Source organism: Pituophis catenifer, unplaced genomic scaffold, assembly GCF_029215685.1.
Source record: "Pituophis catenifer annectens isolate HBS135680 unplaced genomic scaffold, rPitCat1.0.hap2 SCAF_6, whole genome shotgun sequence".
NCBI classification, from domain to species: domain Eukaryota; kingdom Metazoa; phylum Chordata; class Lepidosauria; order Squamata; family Colubridae; genus Pituophis; species Pituophis catenifer.
Window position 1 is genome coordinate 18,931,427 of NW_027256886.1, and position 16,619 is coordinate 18,948,045.

Below are 16,619 nucleotides of genomic sequence, written 5' to 3' on the forward strand. Positions count from 1 at the left end.
CTACCTATATATATGTGTGTGTGTGCATGAATATCTTCAAATCAATTTTTGACTCCTGGTGACATCTTGGGCAAGTCCCTGGATTTTTCTTGGCAAGGTTTTTTTATTTTCCCTTGCTTCTTTCCTAGGGTTGACATGAGGGACTAGACCAAGGCAAGGGTGGGTTCTACTTACTTTTACTACCGGTTCACATCATGCCCATATGCATGCACAGATCAATTATGATGACGTTCGGGTCAGTGGGTGGAGCCTCCCACCGGTTTTACTACCGGTTCTTGTGAACTGGTCTGAACCATGGGCAATCCACCACTGGTCCAAGGTCACCCTTGTGGATTTGTGCCTAAGGGAACTCACTGGAACTCACACTCTCAGAACTTACAGTCTCTCAGTGTTTAGCCTGATGCCTTAACCACTACACCAGACTGACTCTCTAAGAAATACTATCTCCAGTGAATTAAAAAATTTAGCTGCCAAATATAGATTTCCCTACCACTGTGTAGCCCCTGATGGGCAGCATGAGGAGAAAATACAACTATTGCTGGTTGCAATTCCAATAAGAAAAAAGACTGATTGCCAGACTCTGCTTCTTAGAGATGGAAAAATAGTACTCTGCCTTAGGCTTTCCAGCATATGCCTGCAATTGCATTTCAAGTCAGTATAACCTTATTGCAGAAATGGCTTACTTTAAATTGTATGGAATAACCTGATTTCAGAAAATTCTTGCTTTCAGTGGAAAAGCTCAGATTCAATGAATGGACAGCTGTGTGTCAAGGGCTGTGCAGTTGCAACCCTTTGTTTATACAATGCATCCAGTTAACAAAAACTTGACAGTAACTATCTCCTATTACTTCAACAATCTTTAACTGTATAATCCAACCATTAGTTCGGAAAAGGATGTGCACGTATCATAGCTTTGCTCATATAAGTTTATAGGCTGCCCACCTTACCTCATGGTAACTCTGGGTGGCTCACAGTTATAAAAACTATATAAAATAAAAACATAAATAAGTTACTAACAAATCCAAACACTTTGACTCAATTCAAAGATGAGGAGGGTGGGAGCAGGATAGGGGGGCAGGTGTGATCCATTGTTAATTGATCAAATCCAATGTGATGCTCCACAACTTAGTTTGAAAGAATCCAGAATGACCTCATTGGGTTTCTCCTACTATATTGTACAGAAAATATTGATTTTTGGTACATTGAGATACTTTATTAAAAACTTGCAAATGTCAAGAATTGTAATGAAGTAAGACAGCCATTGCAAAGCAGTACTTTACCAAGATGTCAAATATCAAATATCTCTGAAAACCGTTACAAGTGCAGCCTCCTTTCTTTATTTAGGATTAAAAACTCCCTTTACTGGCAGCAGGAAAGACAAATTTCAGACATGTATTTTGAAGCATCTGCTAATCCTTTGACCTAATAGGCAAATGCCATACTTCAAAATTCACCCAAATAATTTGCCAGCTATGTGTTGTAGAATTTCTCTGATAGATACATTATTTACTGTATTTTGTCCCAAGTGTCAATACATGATTTTAAGTTCTCTGTTTATACATGTGCAAATCTATAAACATTTCTAATCAGAAGTGGTATTCAGCAGGTTCTGACCAGTTTTGGAGAACCAGTAGCAGAAATTTTGAGTAGTTCGGAGAACTGGCAAATACCACCTCTGACTGGCCCTGTCCCCATTATTCTCTGCCTCTGGAGTCCCAGCTGATCAGGAGAAAATGGGGATTTTGCAGGAGTGGGGAGGGAATGGAGATTTTACAGTATCCTTCCCCTTACATGCCCACTAAGCCACGCCCACCAAACCATGCCATGGCCCACCAAGCCACACCCACAGAACCGGTAGTAAAAAAAAATTTAAACCCACCACTAGTTCTAATCCAACATAAATGCTCAGTTGAAACAGGATTTCCTTGGTGAAACAAATGTTATAGGTCAGTAAAACTCAGTAACCAATGATTAGAGAATAGGATCTAAATAAAAACAAACAAATGAGAATGGTGAGATGGGAATTATAGAATTTACCATTGATAATAATGTCTAAAACAAAAATGAGTGATTTTCTAAGGCTGGGACCAAACATATGTTTGTTTGTTTGTTTGTTTTTAACTTCTAGTGGATGTAGAACATTCTGAAATAGTCTTTTGCTAAAGCTAAAATTCATTTACCAAACAATTACAATTAAACAGGGATATCCATTAGAAGCTGGGACTTGAGACAGGGCAGGTTGAGACAGGTTCCTTCTTGATTAAGGAACTTGTACAAGTAGTTACAGTTAGAACTCAGTCTAGTGTAAAGACTCAATGTGTCAACACAAAATAAAGGTCAATCAGCCAATTTCTGGATTTTATGAGTTTTGTAATTTCATATGGTTCTCTTCGTTTGTTTTATTAAATCTCATTTTGTGATTCCCTTTAATAAAAAAAAATATCTATAACAAAAAAGAAAAAGGAGGAAGTGTTGTGACTCCGGCTCCTGAGCCTGTCCTCATGGAAGAAGATGACTCTGAAAGTGATGGGGAGGAACTGACAAGGCTCCCTTTCCAGGACCCTCCTTTCTGGCAACGCCTCAGGTTCCAGCTGAAGGCCAGGAGGAAGGCATGTCAGAGCACCCACTAATAGGGAGTCATGAAAATCAATCTTGGATTGATCCCAGGCAGCATCGGAGGGAGAGACGTGCGCAGCAAAAGAAGAGGTGGGGAAGGGCCAGAGATTGCTGAGTCACTGAGCCATGCCCCATAGGGGATAAAAGTGGGTGGGGATGCTCTGCAGGCTCTGTGATGGACAAAAACTGCATATTGTGAGCTTCAGATGGGATATTTGTTGGAATTAAGGCTTGGACTTTGTGAATGACTTCTGACTACTCTTTGAACTCTTGGTTGCCCCAGCAACGGATTAAAGATACGCTGACTCCTGTTTCTAGAGGTGATAAGAAACTTGGCAGGCATTCAGAAAGTAGCTGCCAGAAGTTTTATTTGCCAAAGGGATTCAGGTCGGCTTGTAAAAATAAATTACTGGTGGACGTCTTTTACTCGTGTGTCTGCCAATGTGAGGTGGGGGGACAGAACAGGAAGGGAGGAAAGGAGGAAGAGCAGTGAATGATCAAAAATTGCTAAAAATTGGCAGTTTGGCACCAAATATTGACAGTAAGATCAGAAGTTAGTGAATTCATAGAGAACTTTTAGGGAGAGGTTTTCCCTATTCCCCTTCAAATCATTATCATCATTTCTAACTATGAGCAGAATCAATAAGAGGATTTCCTTCAAGTGGGATAGAGTTAAAGTAAATTTAATTAACTAAAAAAGAGTTAAGAGTTTTTTTCTTTTCTCTCTCTACTCCATATTTTTCTTTTTTCAGTATATATATATGTGTGTGTGTTTTCTGAGGTTTTTGCGGGTGTTTGTATGTAGGTCTTTGGTTTTTTGGGTTTTCTCCTGCGTAAAATTTGAAGTGTCTTGGCAATGTTTTGTTTTACATGGGAGAAAACCTACACACCTAACCAAAGACACACACACACACACACACACACACACACACATATGTCTTTGGTTATTCGGGTTTTCTCCCGCATAAAATTGGAAGTGTCTTGGCAACGTTTTGACGAAGTCTCATTCACCATCTTCAGGCTGGTGTTTTCGGCTTCGTGCTTCTAGGAGCAATGTGTGATCGCAGCTGTTTCTTCCTTTTAACTGCCAGTGGGGGTGAAAACTGATTGGGTGGGAACTTGGCTGTGTTCTGATTGGGTAAAGGTGTGTTCTGATTGGTTGGGGGCTTGGCTGTATATATATATATGGAGAGAATCCAAGGGACTCACTGGAGAAGACTCCTGGGAGTCCCTTGGACTGCAAGGCAATCAAACTGGTCAGTCCTAGAAGAGAACAAGCCTGACTGCTCTTTAGAAGGCCAGATCCTGAAGATGAAACTCAAATACTTTGGCCACCTAATGAGAAGGAAGGACTCACTGGAGAAGAGCATAATGCTGGGAAAGATTGAGGGCAAAAGAAGAAAGGGACGACAGAGAACAAGGTGGCTGGATGGAGTCACTGAAGCAGTCGACGTTAGCTTAAATGGACTCTGGGGGATGGTAGAGGACAGGTAGGCATGGAGGAACATTGTCCATGGGGTCGCGATGGGTCAGACATGACTTCACAACTAACAACAAAAAATATGTGTATGTATGTATGTATGTATGTATGTATGTATGTATGTATGCATGTATGTATGAATCCATATAGAATCAGCCTTCAGTAACCTATTATGGAGATGTGCAACATATTCTGGATATTTTTTTAAAAAAAGATTTTCGCTATTTTTACCGTGTTCAGCACAAGTAAGCCCAAGTCTCCTAATCAGCCTCCCATTCTGGATTTGGCTGACAATTCTGACTGAGATGGAAGGGAATTGATTTTGGTAGGGGGAGTAAGACCATTGTACACCCCCGCCCAAAAAAGCGTTGATATTAGTTCAGATGAAGGGAGATGCTGCTGAAGACGTTGACAATAAAGGACTCCACTCCTTTCCTGCTGTTTGTTGATAGAAGAACAGAGGATTAAAGATCCCCAAAAGGGGACAAAGCTGTCCTATATCCCCAAAGAAGAAATGAAAATATCTTAGAAATAGAGATAGTAGAAATATCCAAAATGGTAGGGAAGAGGTGTATCTGTGAACTCTGACCATCAAACGAATGGAAATGGACAATTAGGAGAAGGAATAGTGAGATTCCAAGGAGTAGAGGAAAGAGAAAACAGAGACAGAAGAAGTATGAAGGCTGATGTTGCCAAGTCTGGAAGAAAGAAATAAAAGCAGACATTATCAAAACAGAGCTGTGTCCTCCATATCCAAGGCTGAAAAAATGAGTAGCAAACTATATAAGTGTGAAGGAATGAGACATAAATTTAAATCCTGGAACTCTTATATACAGTTGGCTGGATTGCTGTATTCTGTAGCAGTTGATCTTGTATTGGCAATAAAAGCAACATATCTATCTGAGCCCTATGCACTTAGCTCCTAAGTGCTGATTGAGTTTCAAAATCAGAAATTCATTGTTGTGCCCTGAATGAAATTCTGACATGGGGGTCAAACAAGATAGATTACTCTTCACTATTGGAAAGACAGTGCAACCTCAGGTTTACAATCAATATGTGCTCACTTTCTATTTATGAACTTGCTCTTTTTCAATGCAAAGGAAAGACCGATCAATGTTATTATGCCTTTGAAACTGGATTAAATGACATTTATAGGTAACATAATATCCTTTATTTCTTTCCTAAGTGTTCATTAGGTTTTTTTTTCTTTTTCTATCTCTCTCTTATAGAGAGAGATATTAACACCTCCAAATAAATTTATTAGTCCATATTTTCACATGTTCCCATAGCAATCTAGATGACATGAATTCATACTTGCTGACATATTAGCTCTTTCATTTATAATTAAACCTGAACTTTCACTTTCATATTTATATTCATCCATTCCACTCCAGAAGATCAGACTGTCTTAATTCAGATCACTTACTGTATAGCCTTTCCTTCCTTTTAGTTTCAACAATATGCAACCCAATCTATTTTTATTTTACTTCATTAATTTATGTTTTTCACCATTTAATCTTCTTAAATCCCCAAATGCAATCTTCCATATGCCACAAAGATTAACAGATGAGCCCCTAGCTGAACCTCTATCAACCTCATGGATTTGATGAAGTTCACAATAAAACAAGATAAAACTGGGCACAATATACAAACAAAAGCAAACATAACAGACATCTACAGTACAATAAGGATACTCATCCATCTCCACCTAAGGCGTGGGAGAACAACCAGGTCTTCAAAGCTTTATGGAATGCCACCAGGTGGGAGACACATTGGTTTTAGAAGAGGTGTAATTCTGAAAGGAAGGCACAGTTGCTGACAGAAGACATGTTTAATTAAAGAGACTGGGACTACACCAATTCTCTCTTCATACATTGGCTGGGTAGACTTTATTAATAATAACAAGCACCTTGAATTGCATACAGAAGCATACTGGAGACCAATGAAGCATTCAGGGCAAAGGTATTACATAGGCACACCAAAGCACACACATCATAACCTACATTCTGGAGTAACTGGTGAATCTGAGGGCAATCTCACGTAGAGCATATTGCAATAGTCAAGCCTTGAGGTGACTACAGCTTGAGTGACTTTATGGTTAAAACCTAGCTCGCTTAAGCAACCAAATCACTCTGAAGATAAACATAATTTTATTTGCAGGCATATGAGTGATAATAAGTATAGAATTATTATAGACATGAAGGGTTTGTCGGCCAGTTACAAATCCATCTGGTGGTGATACTGTCTAACCCACATTTTTCTAGTTTACCAAGAAGTAGGTTGTGGTCTAATTTGTCAAATACCTTGCTGAAGTCAAAGTATACTATGTCCACAGCATTTCGTGGTCTACTAATTTAGTCACATTCTCATCATTCTAAGTGGGCACTAGACAGCCATTATAAGATGCAATCAGGGCAGATGAATATCCTTATTAACACAAGGCAATTACCTGTATTTATTTACCACGGATGCATGCCAGGTCTTCTTTGAGTGTCTCTTCAGGCATCTTTTCTAGTTCATTATCTCCTGGAGCTTCTCCATAAACTAAGGTGCACCCAGATCACTCTACTAATAAAGGTAACATAGAGTTCAATTCCCCAGCCACTCACTATTCCAAAGAGTGACTAGGGCCTTGGTACTTGTGAGATCATCAGGGAAAATATAATTATCTGGATTCCCACTGAGTCACCTGGAGCGGGCTTCTTCACTAGGCTCTCCCCCCCCCCATGTAAATAAAAAAGCAATCAGAGTGATTTCTCCATTATAATAAACTATTAATGTCCTCCATTACTGTAGGATATATCAACAGGCCTGGTGTATGTCTGCATGTTTGTGTTGGGCCACCAATGACTGAGATAGATCTATAGTAGCCAAGAAGGTCACAAACATCCTACACTCAATGTCATTAGGTGGCAGTTAAAGCTCCCAAACAATAATATTTTTGATTATCAACAATCCAGTGATGGAATCCAGCAATTCAGGTAGGGATGCCACTGGGCAATAGGAAGATCAGTACAATAGCAGCAATATCAACTGTTCCCTCAGTTACAAGCCAGAATAACTCCAATCTGATTTTCTGCAGAGCAGATACCCAGAAAGCCTGTAACAAGACACTTCTTTGGGGTCTCATTCTCTTTAGCAGCTCCCATCTATTTAAATGAAAGAGGAATATTTAACCTTGGTATTACATTGGAGTAAGATATTTTTCTGTGGCAATTTTCTGGTCTGCATTGTTCATAGCTACATAAACATGGTTACACAAAAAATGTCAACTAAAAAAAACCCCACCAGCCCTCACCTTTCAGGTTGTTTAGGGTCTTGTTACAGGGTAAGATGGAATTTAATAGTAGATCTGTGTATACTTTCCATATATCCTCTAGAGTTCCATCTTAGTAGATGTGCTAGGAAGTGCACTATTAGTTCTTACTTTAGCAATATTGACAGTGACAAGATATGAGAACTCTTGCCATGTCACAGAATAAGAAGTCCTGGAAGTCTGATAAGCAAAGCATATTACTTATGTATTGAAATAAATTTCAAGCTCTTCCTCATCCATCATTCATCAGCCATGCATTCATGATAACCCAGGCTCACAAAGAATTCATGACACAAATTGTTGATAACTGGTATCATCAGCAAAATAGTGCAACAAGCTGCGAAGACATGGCATCTGAAGAAATGTGACACATCCATCAAGAAGGCACAGGCTTTTTAGTGTAAGAGCTTTTCTATAATGGTGAATGTTTTGCTGTAATTGCATATTATGGCAGGTCAATTATTCATAGATATATATTGGCCTAAAAGTGTGTGTGTGTGCATACACACACACATACATATATAAAGTATTTTTTCTGTCAAAGCACCTAGTCTACCCCTATATGGAAAGGAGCATACTGCTTCTCTTTCATCTTTCAGCTCCAATCCAGGAGCCCTCAGGCAGTCACTATCACTACAAACTATTACCCCATATTGGGGTAAGTCCAAGTTCGAATCCGAATAAGGGTATGGCTAGCTAATGAGAGCTAAATAGCTTGAAATAGATCTATACTAGTCTCCCTTTATTTCTTTATCAGCAAATATAAATTTGATACAAAATAGTTTGTCATGACAGTGACTGCCTGAGGGCTCCTGGATTGGAGCTGAAAGGCAAAAGGGAAGCAGTATGCTTCCTCCCATATTGGGGTAGACCAGGTGCTTTGACAGAAAAAACACTTAATCTCTCCCCTGGCTCAGCTGATAAAGGGAGGAGAACTTGTGGCTCAGAGGTTAATACAACTGCCTAATATGCAGGCAGCCCAAGTTTGAATCCGAGTAAGGCTATGGCTAGCTGAGAGCTAAATAGCTTGAAATAGATCTATACTAGTATACCTTTATTTCTTTATCAGCAAATATATATATATATATATATATTCTGATACACACACACACACACACACACACACACACACACATATATATATATATATATATATATATATATATATATATATATATATATATATATATATATATATATATTTGTTTATGTAAGTTTTCACGGGTATATATGTGTGTACACTTAATATCTCGGGTTTCTTCCCGTGTAATTGTAAACATATCCTTAAAAGGGTAGTAGCAACGTTTTGACAAAATCACATTCATCATCTTCTGGCTGAAGTTCTCGGTTTGGTTCTTATGGGCAAACTGTGTGATCGTAACTTAAGTTATATATATAAGTTATAAGTTATATATTTAAGATCATAAGTTACGATCACACAGTTTATGTATAAATATAAATATAAATATAAATATATAACTTATAACTTATATAACTTATATATATAACTTAAGTTACGATCACACAGTTTGCCCATAAGAACCAAACCGAGAACTTCAGCCAGAAGCTGACGAATGTGATTTCGTTGAAATGTCACTACTACCCTTTTAAGGATATGTTTACAATTACACGGGAAGAAACCGGGGATATTAACTGTACACACACACACACACACACACACACACACACACACACATAATCATCACTCTTATTCTGCCTCTCTTTTCCATCATATAGAAAGCCAAATTACTTTGTCTAATGATTATAACATGATGTTTTGATGCTCTTACCTGGTATTGACAATTGTGAAACACTACAAAGAAGATCACAACATTTTAGGATGATTAGCATTCATTTTTATACTATTCTGCTGGTACAAGAGATGAGCTTCATCTTCAGAGTTATATCAGAAAAGCAATTATGTTCCCTCACAGTGTTTTTAGCCAGTGATATTACTGTCCATCAAATGTAATATTATGGATTTTACCCCGTGAACTGGTTTATATTCTTCCTGGTTTTGTGGCATTCTGAGTTTCTGATGCCCTGTTAAACCTTCAAGTTATACCTGCAAGAAAATCACCAGGACAGCATATGATGATAGGATTATTCAGGTTATTTTTAATTTTGCATCATAGGACCATATAATCAAAACTGAATTTTTTTATTTATTTTTATATTACTTTTAATGTTTTTAATGACAAAAGCTGAAACCAAAATACAATGATTAAAATGCATGCATTGTCAAAAAACAACAACACTGAACGTGTTTTTTTAATGAAAAAAATACAACAAAGGAAGAAAATGTATAATAAATCATTTTATCCATAAATTTATCCATTCTATACATAGTTATCTAACCCAGTTATTATTTAAGTACATAAAAATTGAAAATACAGGAAAAAAAGACATTTTTTAACATATCAGCCATCAGAATGTCATTTGCTGCTTCTGCTGACAAAGTCCTACATGTAAAAGAGTGCTGAGGTTTTGATAGAGCAAGCCTTCCTTTTAAGAAAGCAATTACAGGACTGAGTGAAAATGAGAATCCAAGGGTCAGCCAAGTTAGCAATAAGACTTCCATTGATCAAAGGATAAAAAGGAAAGAACTATTCAGAATGTCAGTTGGGTCTGAATCCAAGAAATTTATCCTACAGTACAGGTCAAAGGTCCCAACAGGGACAAAAAAGCAAGGTTTGCATTTGTACTAAAAGGAGAAAGAAGAGCTAGTTTGGTTTAATGGTTAAGGCGTCAGCCTATGAAATGGGAGACTGTGAGTTCTAGTCCTATGTTAGGATTAAAGGATTAAAGCTGGGTGACTTTAAGGCAGTCATTCAATTATGATTCATTCATTCTTTGCATTTGAACCTTTGAAAAGGTTTTCTACTGTTTTGTTTTTCTTTTCATTCAATCGTGTTCAAATTCCTACAGTTTTCTTGGCCCTATTCCTCAACCCTAGGAAGGAGGCAGTGAGAAACCATTTCAGAGAAAAAAAAAAACACCTTGCCAAGAAATCTGTAGGAAATCAAACATGATTGAATGGGAAGGGGGTTCTGAAGGTTCAAGTGCAAATGAATTAATGAATCAAAACTAACTCTGTCAATCTAATGGGCAGAGAGTAATGAAACTGGTTAAATCAATATAACCAACCAGGAGCAGAAAAGTACTCCTCTTTGTCAAGGGAGTTTTAGATGGAAGTCCTGTTCCATTTTCTTTTGTTCTTTTGCTTTCCATGTCTAGAATACCCAAGTGGCCATATTTGCAGATACATTCAAGATACAAAAAAGACGTTAAAACATGGGGTGTTTATAAAGAACCAAGAATACTTGTCTTATTACGGACAGATGAAAAACTGATTACACACATACTAGTCATTCCTGACTCTAGGGGGTGGTGCTCATCTCCGTTTCAAAGCCAAAGAGCCAGCGCTGTCTGAAGATGTCTCCATGGTCATGTGGCCAGCATGACTAAACGCCAAAGGCGCATGGAACGCTGTTACCTTCCCACCAAAGGTGGTCCCTATTTTTCTACTTGCATTTTTTACGTGCTTTCAAACTGCTACATTGGCAGAAGCTGGTATAAGTAACTGGAGCTCACTCCGTTACACGGGACTAGGGATTCAAACCATTGAATTGCCGACCTTTCGATCAACACTCTCAATATTTTAGCCACCACATCATATAATTACTTATTGAACTATAAAATGAAAGAGGAACAAGTCAAAGAAACAGTGATTGTATGGGCAATTTTTTTTGGCTATGCTATAGAAGCATAGCCAAATGGCAAAAACTTTGGGATAGGAACTGTAAATAGACAATGGCTACAGCATATAAGGAAATCCTTTATAAAATGTTTTACTGGTGATATTTGCCACCGGCATGACTGGCAAAAATGTTTAGTAATTTGTTAAATGCTAGAACATCCAAAGGAGAGGTGGAGAATCAGACGAATATCACCATCTATGGAAATGTGGAGATAGATCCAAATTAGAAATTATATTTGTCTGTTTTTGGAAAATAATATTATAGACAGGCTTAAACTTTATAGTCTTACTCCTAGGTTGCTTTATTCTGTTGAATATTTATGCAGTGTTTATTTCCCTTTCTCCCATTGTGTTCAATAGGTCTTTAACTGTAATCAACCTAATAAACTCCTGAATCTTCTATATCTTCTTAAATCAGCAGTCTCTTTCTGTTAATCTCTTTCTGTTTAATCTACCATGGACACCATATTCTCAATTTTTGCCCCTAATGGTTATTCTCACTGTTTGTTTTTTTTTAAAAAAAACTTTATTAATCCTCTTCTAACTCAGAAGCTTTCCAGTTTCATCAGAATTGATGAAATTGATCTTTCAAAGCATACTAAAAAATATCTTGAGGATGGGCAAGAAAGGCACATGTTCAACTATGACATGAAGCCCTAAAAGCCCTATGGAACTAGTGAAGATTCATGAAGTGATTCGTCTCTGGAAAACAATTCAGTGAGTGAGGGTGCTTCCTTTATGCCACGTAACTTTTCAAACCCTTACATCAGGGGTGAAATGCTACCAGTTCAGGCCAGTTCACTCGAACCGGTAGTAATAAAAGCTACTGGTTCGGGCAAACCAGTATTTGCGATTATCAGCTGTGCCGCGTAATTTATATTCACTAGAAAGCAGGAAATCCTGCTTTCTAGTGAATCTAAATTGCATGGCACAGCTGTTCCCCCCCTTGCTGTTCTACTTACCTTAGAAAAGGCTTCTTAATCCTCCTTTTTCAGTGCTGCGTGGTAGCGCCTATGGTGCACATGCACACAAAGTGTAAATTTGGTATGCACCACACATGCACATGAAAAGCGCACATTTGGTATGCACTACGCATGCACATGCGAAGCAAACCGGTAGCAGACTTCAAAGCATTTCACCCCCGCCTTACATTCAATTAAATGTAATTCAAAACATATTCTAAAGGACTTTTCCCCTAAAAGAAGGTGCATTCTCCCTCTCTAACAGATCTCTGAATAGACCTTCAGACCTTCAAATTCTTCCCAAGAGTACATTATCTTCTGGAGCTATTGGCAGAACAATGTTCCCTTTTAGTCAATAAAGTGTCTTTGATATACTCTTATATCTACTAGGTACATACAAACACACACACACACTCACACACACACACACACACACTCCCTGACAACATATACATATTGCTTAACCTTTTGGAACATCCTCACATCATTCCACTTGCTGAAAAGCACAACCTTTGAGTTCAGTGAAGGCTATTTCATTACCTCCTTGGAAAGTTGATTGGCTTTTCCATCTAAAAATTGGAATTCTTCCATGCCCTTCATAAGTGCAGCTTTTTTATTTGTTCTTCAAACTGCTCAAATTATGCTTGCTGTTAACAACAATAGAGCAAATGGGCATAGATGGACTTGTCATAAATTGGTGACACTTTCCCTGAGCCAATTCTTCGATATTTTAATCTCACAAGTGGACTTTGAAAGCGACCTGCTTCCTCTGATAAATGCAGAATTGTGTTCAAGTTTAAACCCACAAGTATTCCAACTGTGCTACTTAATATCAAGAACTATCTGTCTTTTCTGTAAATCTACTTGGGTATGTTGTATTATTTGAGTTTAATATTAATCCTTTGATTTCTATCTCTGACGGTCAGCGTAACACATAGCAGTAAAATGAAACCAGCTTCAATCCCCTTCAGTTGATATGATAACTTTGAACAACAGTCAAACTTCAGATTAGAGAACATCTTCTCTACAATTATATTATTACTTGTTCTACCAAAGAAAGTACCATACTGAGTGTCTTCTCACAAATGACAAAGAATTAGCAGGACACCATCCTGAAAACAAGCCGTGTCTAATTTATGGTTACCAGCATTTACAGCTTTTAAGAAGAAATAGGAAATGTGTCCTTTAATTGTCAAAGATATAATTCCTTGTGATTATAGTATCCTATCTTTTTTAAAAAATCGATTTCTCAATGATCTCTTAGAACTGTAGGCAATGTCGTTCTTGCAGGACAACAATGGGATCCCTGTGCTACCTAAAACTGTCTTCAGTAGAGAAAGTAGAGGAATTCTGATATAAACTTTTAGATCCAGCACAAAAGGGCCTTTATAATGCAACAAGGAACAGACCTCAAGCTTCACAACAAAGCCCAAAGGCTCCTATTAATCTTGAATGGTAGTATATCTCTAGAACCATGGATGGTTGTTATCATGGAACATTGCTGGCTGATATATTAAATACAGGGATCCTGCCTTCATCACATTTTTGAGGTAATCTGAAACTCTTTTGCAATATATATGCATGCACACATACACATAAGAATAGAGTAGAGTAGAGTAGAGTAGAGTAGAGTAGAGTAGAATAGAATAGAATAGAATAGAATAGAATAGAATAGAATAGAATAGAATAGAATAGAATAGAATAGAATAGAATAGAATTCTTTATTGGCCAAGTGTGATTGGACACACAAGGAATTTGTCTTGGTGCATACACTCTCAGTGTACATAAAAGAAAAGATACATTTGTCAAGAATCATACGGTACAACACTTAATGATAGTCATAGGGAACACATAAGCAATCAAATCATATTAGGAAACAGTCATTATAAAACTTAAGGATACCACTTTAAGGATATAAGCATAACTACATACAAATCCTTACCAGCAACATCTAATTTAAAAATTGCTCATGCCCATTCTATAATTATGATCATATCCATGTTTTCAGTAGGACATCTATTTTTTTATCCAAAATAGGTTAATTAAGGAGTTTGATTAAGATCAGGAATTCATTTCAGCACCAAAAACATATCAGAAACAACCCACAAAGCACAAACCATTACCATCAGGTGACAACAGTGTAGCACACAAACCAACTAAAGCCTTTACAAACATATTAAGTAAACCAAAAGACCAAGTAGCCCTCTCTCAGTAACCCAACTAGGCTTGTGAATCTGAATCTGGGCTTCCCAAATCCAGGTTACTATTAGATTAGATCACAGTAAAGTCCTAGGATTTTCAATATATCTTTTCTGACATGAGAAATCAACTGAATTTTAGCAGCCCAGATATGGTAGCCTTAATACCATAATCTTTATATAAGATACACACACAAACATTCACAATGGAGTGCCTCACATCACATCTGTTGGCATAATTTTCAGCTTTTAAGAGTGATATTATTGCTTTTGGACAACGGTTTTAGAGCTCCTTCTGATATTAATTCTTCAAAGCTGAAGCTTAATCCAGTCTTTATTACTTCTGTATGTGAGTTCTTAATAGAAATGAGATTCTAATAGCCAGAGTCTCAGTACTCTCAAACCATTTGAAAAATTTCTCCTGCCTAGAGTTTAAATTAAGATATTATAAAATGATACGGGATGAGGGGAATGCTGCTCTTTATAAAACTACAGTGTCTTATCTTTTATTTAACTTGGAGTTAAGTGTCATCAAGCAATGGGATACTTATTTTTGAACAAATACATATGATATTTTTATTTATTTATTTGTTACTTGTTATGAAAATTTGGTATCTTTCACCCAACCTTATATAAAATAGAATGAGAATTTGAAAAATAACTGGAGGTGATTTTTTGTTAGAAAACTAAATTTTATAATTAAAATGGATTAATCAATTTTAATTTTGATTAAAATTTAATCCCCTATTTAATATCATGTTTTATAAGATCTACTTATACCTAGTATATATAAATCTAATCTAATGCTACAACATAAGTGATTTTGATGGTTTATAATTGTGATTATGGTCACCTGTTCCTTCATTAAGTTCTTTTTCTACTCATTTGATTGTAGTTATAATAATTGCAAAAATAATATTTTTAAAAAGATTGTATGGAAGTGCAATTTTTCATAAGAAAAACCCCGCCAAAACTGAGTTCTTTATTTATTTCATAAATATAGACTAAATCTTGCCAGGTTTAAGACTCTTGTTATACAGGTTCTTAAAGGGATAACAGCCCAAAAAAATATTGCTGACTCATTCCCATCATTACATCATTGCAGCAGCTGGTCACTCTTAAATCATTACTCTGACATTTGGCATATAGCCATGCTAGTCATATCACCATAAAAAATGTCTTCAGACAATGCTGGCTCCCTTGGCCAAGAAACGGAGATTAGGACTATGCCCCAGAGTCAGACATGACTGGACCAGGGAAGCCTTTACCTTTTCTTATAGAATCAACTGTATAAGGCTCTGACTTTGAATCTGCTACAATATCAAAATCCCAGCATCAAATTGAACTCTTGCAAATTCTATGCACAATTGCAAAGCTAGTGAAAAAGAAATGTATATTTCCTCAGGGTGGAAAAATCCCCAAGGAAAATATTCTTGATACAAATGGACAAGCAAAACCTCAAACAGATAATGTAAATTCACCGAGAGAAGCAAAACAATATGACCATCATAACATCAGAGATGCTTTTGCAGCATATGGGAGTAAAAACGAAAGCTCCCCATGACATGTTCCTCCTAGATTCACATAAGAACCCTGATTAGATTAGGCTAGTACTCTGATGAACCAGGAAGGAAGGAGATAAAAGTCAGGCACACACATTGTATCAAACATAAATGTATTTTCTCATTGCAGAAGCCCTTTCAAGGATGAAATAGGTCTATTCATGGGATTTCATGGCAGATACTAAAAGCTGTAAGGGACTATTTAAAGATAAAGTCAAGGTAAATTGATTTTTTTTAATAAGAATAAATCATTCTTCCTTGTTTCCGTATGTACAGAACAGCTTTGGTGAAATAGGGAAAGAAAAATGCTTTCATTACCTAAAGGTAAAGATTCCCCCGCACATGCATACTAGTCACTTCCAGCATGACTAAACACCGAAGGTGCATGGAACACTGTTACCTTCCCAACAAAGGTGATCCCTATTTTTCTACCTGCATTTTTTACGTGCTTTCAAACTGCTACGTTGGCAGAAGCTGGGACAAGTAATGGGAGCTCACCCCATTACGCGGTACTAGGGATTTGAACCGCTGAACCACCGACCTTCTGATCGACAAGCTCAGCGTCTTAGCCACTGAGTACCGTGTCCCTCTTTCATTACCTAGAAAAGATAAAAAAAATAATACATTTCAATTCATTGAAAGGAACATAACAAGGGGAAGGGCAACATGGAATGAATGAATGAATGAGAATGCATTTATGGGAAATTCTGATTTCTAGTGAGTAT